Here is an 11379-nt window from a genome sequence, read left to right as displayed (position 1 = left end):
GGGGTCAGAAAACCTTAAAAAAATTGTCAAACAGCACCTACATCACCAAATGTTGTTTGGGAGGGTTTCAAGAAAAATTCTCCTCACTCATCCAAAAACAAACTACAGCATATTCAGTTATCAGACATGACTGGAACTTCAAATGGGACTGGCTTCTATGGTCAGATGTAACTAAAAAATGAGCTTTTTAGCAGCAAACACTCAAGGATGGGTTTGGTGAACACAGGGATAAAAAGTACCCCATGTGTACAATGAAATATACTGCTGTATTTTTGATGTTGTGGGCCTATATTTCTGCTGGAGGTCCTGGACATCTTGTTTAGACACATGGCATCATGGATTCTATCAAATACCAACAGATAAAAAATCAATAAGTGACTGACTCTGTTAGAAATCTTATAATGGGCCATGTTTGTATCTTCCAACCGTACAATAATCCAAACACAAACCTCAAAAACAACACAAAAATGGGTCACTGAGCACAAAACCAAGCTTCTGCTGGCCATTCCAGTCCTCTGACCTGAACCCTGTAGAAAATGAGTGAACTGAAGAGAAGCACCACCAACATGGAGCTGGGAATCTAAAGGGTCTGGAGTGATTCTGGATGAAGGAATGGTCTCTGATCTCTTGTCAGGTGTTCTCTAACCTCATCAGGCATTATAGGAGAACATTTAGAGCTGTTAAACTGGGAAATGGAGGTTTCAAAAAGTATTGAATAAAAGGGTTAATTGTGGCCAATGTGTATTAGAGAAAAACATTTATTTCATAATAATATTTCCCCCCATTTGAAATTCTTATTATCCAATGAAAGGTTAGATTTTTGTAAATTTTTTAAATAAAAGATCAAAAGGATTAACAATGCTGATTAATTTTCACAGCCTTCTTTGATCATATTTACCAAGGGTGCAGATATTTTTGGCCATGACTGTATATATATATATATATATATATATATATATATACACGCACATTCATTCATTTAATTTTTTTAATTAATATGCGCATTATTACTATTAAAATTATTATTATTATTATTGTATTTTATTTATTACATTTAACTTTTAAAACATTCCTGTTTTGTGCCAGCTCTATAACATTTCAAATTTTGTTGATATTTTTTTGTGGTATTTAAAAAATGTTGGGTTATACTCTATCATCTTTAGGTGTCCTTGTTACTGCAAAATTATACATTGAAATACTGAGTAATATTAATTAACTACATGTACTTACTATATGGTTAGGGTTAGGATTAGGGTTTGGCTTAGGGTTATTTGCATGTAATTATGCATAATTTATTGTCATTACAATTGTAAGTACATGTAACATGTAACAAGGACACCATAAAATAAAGTGTTACCAAATATAATTTTTAATGGAGAACATTTACAGTATAATATGGTTGAACAAATAATGAGGAAAAAACTCCTAATTTTCTCAGAAACTGTATAAAGCAAATTATTTGTGTCCTTGTTACACGTTACTTGTACAGTGTTTACTATAGTAATGACAGTAGATTATGCATAATTTAAACTAACCAACACTAAACCCTACAGAACATGTTGTTACTTATTTGTGTAACTACACTGTAACTTGTTATGAATGAGGACATAGGCTGATATTCCCATAAAACATTTAAAAATAAAATTGTTTATGTTTCTTTTGCAATTCACCCTTAATAGAGTTCAATCTGTTAACGATTGTGGCGAAGTGCAGTGTCCTGCTAATTATATCAGTAGCAAATCATGGGGACACATAGTACTGTTTCCTGAGGACAAGCCATCGCGCATCACTGTGAGAGATTCATTAAAGTCTTAATAACCTGTTGACAGTCACAGCCCCAACAGGGTTTTTTTTTATATTGCTTAACCATATTCTAAATGAGGACATAATAGTTTTATTAGTGTAGTAAATGTTTGTAAAAATCAGTTTAGAAAGGTTTATATTACCGAATACATATGTATATTGGGGTTTTTTTCTCTCCATGATCCCACTGCACCTTCTCCAACATGTTATAAATTCGTAGCCCTTTCCAAGTGATTCAAAATTTTCCGCATGCAAAATCTGGAAAGTGCACTCACCCCGTGTAATATGGCTTACATGTTTCGTCTCTTCCGTCTTACAGGCGGTTTTCAAGACAATTCTGTCTTCAAATCTGCCGGCAGGTCGTTTGCTCCGGAGGACCATTGAGCAGTTTTAAGCCCACCTCATGGACTCAGTGGAAAAGGCTCCAGCTGTTCGCTTTGATCCAGGTTCAGCCCACCCTGATGAACGGCAGGAGAGAGCAGAATTAACCCCAGGTGAAAGGACCTGAACAAAAGAGCTAAATCATCTAAACCATTCCAGGTTTGCAGCGTCCCAGCATGTATTGCAGTCGTCCCCGCTGTCCGCCTTATCAGTGGCTTGAGGGTACGGGGGTTTGGCATGCGCTTGCCTCGGTTGTCATGGTTGCCAGATGAAGTGTGGCGTCTCCTGCCCCTGCTCTACCTCTGTCTATCTCTGTGCCGCTCTGGCTGTCTGTTCTCTCTCCTGTTTTTTCCTTTCTCTTCCTTTTCCACCTCACCCTCCTCTCTCTGTCTCTGTCTCTCTATCCCTCCCTCCCTCTCGCAGCATCTCCCAATTCCTCTTCTCCCTTCTCTCTCCCCTCCTCTCCGGCACCCAGGTTGTTTTTGTGCTTGTTGTCATCTCAAATCCTGTCTGTCTGTTCCTCGTCTTACAGAACTACCAGCGCTGCTCTATTTCTCCCCTGACATTAGTGTGCTGTTTGAGGTTTTTCTCCTGAGCGTTCTTCTTGGTTTTCCTGGCTGGGAATGACAGGACGAGTACAGGTGTTTGGCTGGAGAACCAGACAGGCGTGCGGCGCTTAGTGCTGTTCTAGACATACGCAGTAAGTATCAGTTTGGTACATTTCTCCATGGTCACGGTAGTCTCAGCCCCAGAAAGCACAGCCAAAGTTCGGTCACTGGCCATCTGACGACAGGAAGCATGGTTCAGCTGTTTTAAAGTCAGAGTGCAATGAAAATTCATTCATTTTTGACCTCATAATGTTTGGCCAAAATGTCAGTGACATATGCCAGACTTCTCCAATCATTTTGTTCCCTTAACCCACCCCTCCACAATCAACAAGCTCACATTATTTGTGAGAGCACCCGCCACATCTCAAAATCCAATCAACAACAGGTGGATTGAACCAAGTCTCTGTCCTACATTTTTTACATTTTCAATAATCCGTTACACTTAGTTGTACATTGCAAGATGGAAGAAAGGATCTGTCACTATTTCTGTTTCACCAAGACATTTTGAGTGTTTGTTTGAGGCACTTACTAGCAACCAAACTAGATATTAATCATAGCAGTATCATATTTTTTTTTGAATGACTCTAAATGTGATGAATTGCTGATCACCGAGTTAAGAAAAGCTTGCTTTTGATTGATCCAGGTGAATTTTAATAGGGAAATATTACAGTATAACGGGGTTGAGCAAACAATAAGGGAAAAGGACAAATTCCTAATTTCCATAGACACTGTATAAAGCAAATTATTTTACAGTGTCCTTATTTTGGATTATTACATGTTCTTAGTATACTAAGTAATAGGCTAGTAAATAAATAAAGTAAAACTAATAATAAAGTATAATAACAGTACAAATCTGCATAATTAATACATAATTAAAAGCAACTAACCAATACCAAACCCTATAATAAGTACTTTAATTAATAATAATTGTTAATTAATAATATTTTTATTTGTTTAATTACATTGTAGCAATGACAAGTGTGTGTGTGTGACCCAAAATTCCATTAAGTGTACTTTAAATTCTGTGTAACCAGTTTAAATCTAATGGTTATGAATGGGGACATGCAAACTGGCAGATATTCCCATGTAATGTTTAAAAATAAAATTGTGTACATATGTTTCTGTGTGAGTTTGTTGTGATCTGAACAACTTGAAAGTCTGGTAGTGTGATGCTCAATCATTTAGTATGTTGATTATGATGCCCTTTTTTTTTTCTCTGCAATCATGTGAAAATCTGCAAGTTTATGACGCCGTTTGAAAATCTGAATCTGAACATCACTATTCTCATAAATGTAGTTATCCATGATCTGAACAGGCCTTTAGGAAAGAAAAATCACAAATGAGGTTGATTTAAAATATCAGTTCTTTCTTACAGAAAAGCAGTATGATTAAAAGCAGAGCAAAGTCTCCTGCATCTCAAGCATTTATTATCCAATTTATGCAGTCACAAATGATCTGAGTTATGATGATTCATTAAAACTCTGCACTCTTACACAAACTGTCTCATTTGTGTGTAATTGTATTGCTCCTACAGAATTTTAGGAGACAAAGTTACTTAAATGAAACAACAACAACAAAATAATTTTCTGAATTGCATTTATGATGGCTGAATGACTGCTGTAAGAGCCTGAGGTTTCTTTTAGACCAGCACACTAATGGGTTCATCTGGTTTAATAGTGCACCCCTAATAACAAGACTTGCATAATGAACATTTCAGAGTGAATTTCTTTCCTTTTACTAATACAGTGTAATTATGTAATGCTTCCGGTGTCTTATCAAACTTTTATTGAAGAAATCAGTACTCTTCAGAGTTGCTATAATAACCTCAGTGTTGTAATCCCTGGTGGGTTATTCATCATGTTTGCTGTGGCCGTGGGCTGTGGCATGTATAATGTATGGCTGCTCTGCGTTGAGCTTTCGACAGCAGTAACCAGTCCTTCACATACAATAATTATGGTGTTTACAAGATGATCCTTGAATTTCTTCTTCTTCTTCACTTTTTCCTACAATTAAGTTAGCTTGAATCACTTGATCTCCATTAAAAGTATCTTCTAGATAATCTTCGATCTACATATATACAGTGCCGTGAAAAGGTTTTTGCCCCTTTCCTGTTTTTTAATTTTTTGCATATTTGTCACACTTAAAAGATTCAGATCATCAAACAAATTTCAATATTACACAAAGATAATGCAAGTAAATATAAAATGCAGTTTTTAAATGATGATTTCATTTTTTAAGGGAAAAAAGCTGTCCAAACCTGCCTGGCCCTACGTGAAAAATGAATTGCCCCCTCCTGTTAAATCATGAAAGAACTGTAATTAACCACATTATTTTAGAAAGCTGAGTTAAAATTCACTAGCCAAACCCAGGCCTCATTACTGCCAGACCTGTTGAATCAAGAAATCACTTAAATAGAACCTGTCTGACAAAGTGAAGCATGCTTAAAGAGTAACACGTCATGCCGCAATCTAAAGAAATTCAAGAAAAGATGAGAAACAAAATAGTTTACATGTATCAGTCTGGAAAGGGTTATAAAGCCATTTCTAAGGCTTTGGGACTCCAGTGAACCATGGTCAGAGCCATTATCCACAAATGGAGAAAACTTGGAACAGTGGTGAACCTTCCCAGGAGTGGCCGGCCTACCACAATTACTCCAAGAGCACAAAGATGACTCATCCAGGAGGTCATAAAAGAACCCAAAATAACATCTAAAGAACTGCAGGCCTCACTTGCCTCAATTAAGGTCAGTGTTCATGATTCAACAATAAGAAAGAGACTGGGCAAAAGCAGCATCCATGGGAGAGTTCCAAGGCAAAAGCCATTGCTGACCAAAAAAAAAAACACAAAGGCTTGTCTCACATATGCCAAAAAATATCTTGATTATCCCCAAGACTTTTGGGCAAATATTCTGTGGACTGATGCGACAAAAGTTGAAATTTTTGTGATCAACTTTTTATTTTTCCAAATCAACAAAACAACATCCACTCAAACAAACAAAAGGGAGGGGGGAACAACAGACACGCCATCAACAATTTCAATTTAAATTTGTAGTAAAAGGAACAAACCACAATTCACATGAGTCCACAGATTGACAACAATTGAACATTCCCAAAACATGTGGAGAAAAGTACCTGCTGATACAGTGTTACAGATATGACAGTTATAGGTCGATTGCCACACCCTCTCCCAGTCGACCGATACATCAAAATCTGTTAATTCACGATTCCAGATAGATTTAATAGAAAGAGACTTTGCAGTGTGATCATTAAGTTTACTATATATTAAAGAAACAGATGGCTGACCAGAGGGTGGTGTGATCCAATCCCACATAGGATGAGAAGAAATAGGGGATGCCCAGGTAAGTCCATAGGCCTTGAGAGCAGAACGTAACTGAAAAAAGACAAAATATGATGATGCTGGTAAACAAAACTTAGTTCTTAGTTCTTGAAGTGAGCAGAGTCGCTGGTTATCATATCAAGTCACCGCATGTGTTTCTGCCCAATGTAGACCAAGAGGGCTGGACAAATGGCCGATTTCAACATAAAAAAATTAAAGTTGTGCCATAAGGGTGTGTTGTTACAAAATTTGAAAGGTCCTCCCATCAGACGTTCCTCCCTTTTTAGAAAAAAAGTGAAGTCCTTAGATGTAGTATTCTGGATTCTCCAAAGATCGATTACATTAAGTTCAGTGATAAATGTATTCAATAACTTAGAGGATGGGTTAGCTGCAGTATCAGGGTGAGATTTATCCAGTGCAGGATTTAAAACAGCATTAAAATCACCACCTATCACTAAATATATTGGAAATATTTGTGAAAAGTGCACTGTCTGCCTCATTCGGGCAGTAAATAGAGACCAGTGCTATCCTGTCATTATGTATTTTACAGTGTATAAAAACAAATCATTCATCATCATTCCCGGTATGTTCAATAGTTAAATGTAACTTCCTATCGACTAAGATAAGCACCCCCTTAGTTTTATTACGAGCACAAGAGAAGGCTGCCAGTTTGTAATACTTGTTTTGAAAACGTGCCACATCGCATTGTTTTAACTGAGACTCTTTTATCAGGGCACAGGAAATCGATTTACGGTGCAAATATTCTAATATCTGGGTACACTTAATAGGAGAATTTAGGCCTTTCACATTCAATGATAAGATATTCAGAACATGCATTGTGTGCTCGCAATGCCAAGATTCTGTAGAAGTGAAGAGAAACAAAACCAGTACCATACTGCCAGTGACATGTAAACATTAGTATGTATCCTAGATACCAATCCACCTAGCTGCATAGTCCTTTTAAAAGAAAAGAAAAGAATAAATAAAGGTATTGATGTCTGTTGAAGAGCATAGAAAACAAAAACAAAAACAAGGAACGACAAACAACTGTGTATAAAAACCAAAGCAGACCGCACATTACTGAGAGTGTAGGTCTGCATAAACAACAGAAACAAATCTTGATGCGTGACCAGTCCACTTCAACGCAAGACATGTCCCCAAAAGGCCCACTGAGCCAAAAGCGAAGTGATTGAACCTGCTCTCCATCAGCCCGAAGAATAATAATAATAAAGAAAAATAAAGAAAATATATTATTATTATTATTTACCAATCAGTGGACGAACGTACAGGGCAGGGCAAGATTCCAAAAAGAAATGAACAAGTGTCCATGGCCACCTTGTTATTGTCCTCTTCAGGGCAGTTAGGATCACCACAGACCTCATCGTTAATTTTCCCTCGTTGAGCTGAGAGGATGGAGACGGTAGCCGATGCCTTCCCGCTGCTTTGTAGCGCTGCAGAATACGTCTTCAGTGACAGTGAAGTAACAAAATCCTCCGCCTTTTGAGGAGAGTCGAACATCATCTGCTCACCTTTGTGCTGTAGTTTAATTACCGCCGGATAGGTGAGGAAGGGCTGGAGACCAAGTGCTGTCATCTTCTTCAAGACTGGATTAAAGCTCTTTTTCTTGGTAGTTGTGGCTCGACTAAAGTCGGGAAAAAATAGTAGCATGACATTGTCCTGCGTATATTACACCGGATATGCCTGCCGAGCCTGCCAAGTTTGTGACTGTCCTCCTATCCTCACGTGCAGCTGCTTGAACGGAATCGGTGTCTGTTTCAACTTCTGCTTTTAGCTCTTTTACAGAATCATTGGTCATTTGTATATCCAAATGTAGATCACGGAGTGCTGGGGTCAGTACAGAGTCTATCGCTTCTCTTACAGTCGAAGCCACTACCGAATCAAGAGTACTTTGTTGCTCTTTAAGCACTAGATTGATACCGTTAGCTATAGCAGCGTCAAGATCCTCTCTGGAAATGGTGGAATCTTTTGAATTGAGAGTACTTCTGGGGTACTCATAATGAGCTAAATAAAGAGTGGTTCAAAATTTACTGACAGGATATATACAATTTCTGACAAAGTGAGCAGAGCGAAGGACTATGCATGCATTGCCGCCGAAGGGTCACATCATCTCAAAAAATAGAATTTTTTGAAAGGTGTGTGTGTCCCGTTACATCTGGCATAAAACCAACACAGCATTTCATAAAAAGAACATCATACCAACAGTCAAACATGGTGGTGGTAGTGTGATGGTCTGAGGCTGCTTTGCAGAATGAATTCCATGAATTCTGCGCTCTATCAGAAAATCCTGAAGGAGAATGTCCGGTCATCAGTTTGTGACCTCAAGCTCAAGCGCACTTGGGTTATGCAGCAGGAAAATGATCCCAAACACACCAGCAAGTCCACCTCTGAATGGCTCAAGAAAAACAAAATGAAGGTTTTGGAGTGGCCAAGTCAAAGTCCAGACTTAAATCCGATTGAGATGCTGTGGCATGACCTTAAACAGTTCATTCACGCTCGAAAAACCCTCCAGTGTGGGTGAATTAAAACAATTCTGCAAAGAAGAGTGGGCCAAAATTCCTCCACAGCGATGTGAAAGACTCATTGCCAGTTATTGCAAATGCTTGATTGCAGTTGTTGCAGCAAAGGTTGGCACAACCAGTTATTAGAGTTAGAGGGCAATTACTTTTTCACATAGGGCCAGGCTGGTTTGGACAGCTTTTTTCCCTTAATAAATGAAATCATTATTTCAAAACTGCATTTTGTATTTACTTTGGTTATCTTTGTATAATATTAAAATTTGTTTGATGATCTGAATCATTCAAGTGTGACAAATATGCAAAAAAATAAAAAAACAGAAATGGGGGCAAAAACTTTTTCACACCACTGTATATACACATTATATATTATATTAATATATATTTATATACAAAGCAATTTTTATGCTAGTGAATACATTTTTTTTTTAATATATTTTTAAAAAGCAGTTTATTCCTGTGATGCAATGAATTTTCAGCATCGTTACTCCAGTCTTCTTGATTTGCTGCACAAGAAACATTTGTATTATTATCAATGTTGAAAACAGTTGTGCTGCATAATTCTGTAGAAACTGTGTTGTGTCAAAGTCTCTTTCTATAGTCTTTGGTTGTGTTTTATGCCACTTCTGGTCAATTTAATGCATCCTTTCTGAATAAATGCATTGATTTCTGTAAAAAAATACAAATAAGATTTCAGTTTACATTTGTTTTACGTTATGCTGCATAATAGGATTTTCTTCTCCATGGAAAATACATGCAACGCTGTTTTAGAATTCAGCATCTCAGAAGGCCGTATAATTATTCCTTCATGTTGGAAGCATGCCTATGATGCTTTAAGCTGCATGTAGGCTGCTCACTAGATTTCGGAACAGAGCTGTTTATGTTGATTCATATAATTAGCAGTTGAAAATAAGACACCATGTGCCTTTAAGTCTTTAAACTGATTTCAGATGTATTTGTATTTTGCACAATACAAATCCTTCCGAAGCAGCTTTACAAAAAATAGCATAGCACCTCACAAACACTCAGTGAAGAATCCAAAGCCGACAGTGGCAGGAAAAACCTCTGTAAGATCCCTATGCCTATAACATAAGCTTACCTAAAACTTTAACACTACTCTCTTGCTGCCATGCACATAACGATGGAGCAAACTGGTGAATTGAATCCCAATGGTGAATTTAAATAGCAAGAGATTACCTGTGAGAAATAAAGACACGAGAGGCCGCGTCCAGCTGCGACAGAGCTAGAATCCTGACACAGGTCACACATTGAGACAATCGGCTTAGTCTGTCACAGACACTTGGGAAATCTTTTGCTTTTGCAGCTGAAGACTTGTCAGATTGTGGAGAATCATGCTGCCACTGGCACAAAGATCTCAGCGCACAGGAGAGACCATCAGAAGAAAAGGGACAGACAGAGAAACTGCAACAGTATTCTGAAACGCTGGACTATGAGAGCACAGAATGTTTTTTTGTTTATTGGAAAATAAAATATAATAAAATAAAATAATACAATATTTAAAAAGAAAAAACCTTCTCAAACTTAAAGGTGACATATTATAAAATTCTGGCTTTTTCCATGTTTAAGTGCTATAATCAGGTGCGCAGTGCATCTACCGACCCAGAAAACGTGAAAAAGATTAACCAGTAAATTATTTTGGTAAGCCTTTCTCTGCAAGCTTGTGAAAAAATGAGCTGCTCAGATTTCGCTCCCCAGTGACATAGAAAGGGGATCTTATTATAATATTACCGCCCCTTAATCTGCAAGTTTCCACCCAAGGCGCTGCCATTGCGTTTTCACAAGTGACAACAGTGTGCCAGTTCTAACGGCATGGGGAACGTTCGAGCAAAGCATGCTCACTGTTCTGTCTTTAGCTGCACTGATGAGCACAAAACACTGTTTAGATTCCCAGCCTCAGAGGAGACAACAGAGCAGTGGATTTATTTATTTATTTACTGTATATTATGCTGCTGCCACACAGATCTAATATAAACATGTGATTTCTTTCCCAGCTGTTTACCTTCAGAGACATAGCTAACTGTTTTCGTAACTCATGTGTGTTTTTATCATAACCTTGTGTGGGTTTGACAGTTTAAGCGCAATAAGACACGAAAGAGAACTTAATGTAGTACTCACATGCCATGTGACAGCCGCTTTCTGTGCGCGTGCGTCGGATGTGTGCGCTCAGAAAACCGTATATCATAAGTTTAAACTAATATGGTTTAAAACGCATGATTTCAGCATGATAGACATGATAATCAAAATCAAACATGTTTTTTTTTAGCAGAGTATCTGAGGTATGAGCTGTAAAGGCACAGCCTTATTCTGGAAAAGGGGTGAGTAGCAGCAGCTCATTTGCATTTAAAGAGACATGCACGAAAACAGTGTGTTTTTGGTTCCACTTAAAATAGGCATTTTCAAAATGATATAATTAATTATCTGTGGGTATTTTGAGCTGAAACTTCACAGACATATTCTGGAGACACCTGAGACTTTTTTATTACATCTTGTAAAAAGGGGAATAATAGGTCTTCTTTAAGACGTTTAAAATGTTTTGTTTTTGAAGGAATAATTCACCTAAATTCTGTCATTTACTCACACCTCACTTTGTTCCAGACAGTCTTCATAAATTTTGAAAAAATAAAACGTCTTTTTTCTCTCCCTCTATTTATTTATTTATTTTTTTGGTTGTTTATGGACCTTGACTTTTACTGCAA

The sequence above is a fragment of the Onychostoma macrolepis genome, chromosome 21 (assembly GCF_012432095.1).
Source record: "Onychostoma macrolepis isolate SWU-2019 chromosome 21, ASM1243209v1, whole genome shotgun sequence".
In the NCBI taxonomy this organism is placed as follows: Eukaryota; Metazoa; Chordata; class Actinopteri; order Cypriniformes; family Cyprinidae; genus Onychostoma; species Onychostoma macrolepis.
The sequence above is the reverse complement of the archived record's forward strand: the minus strand, read 5'-3'. Positions refer to the sequence as shown.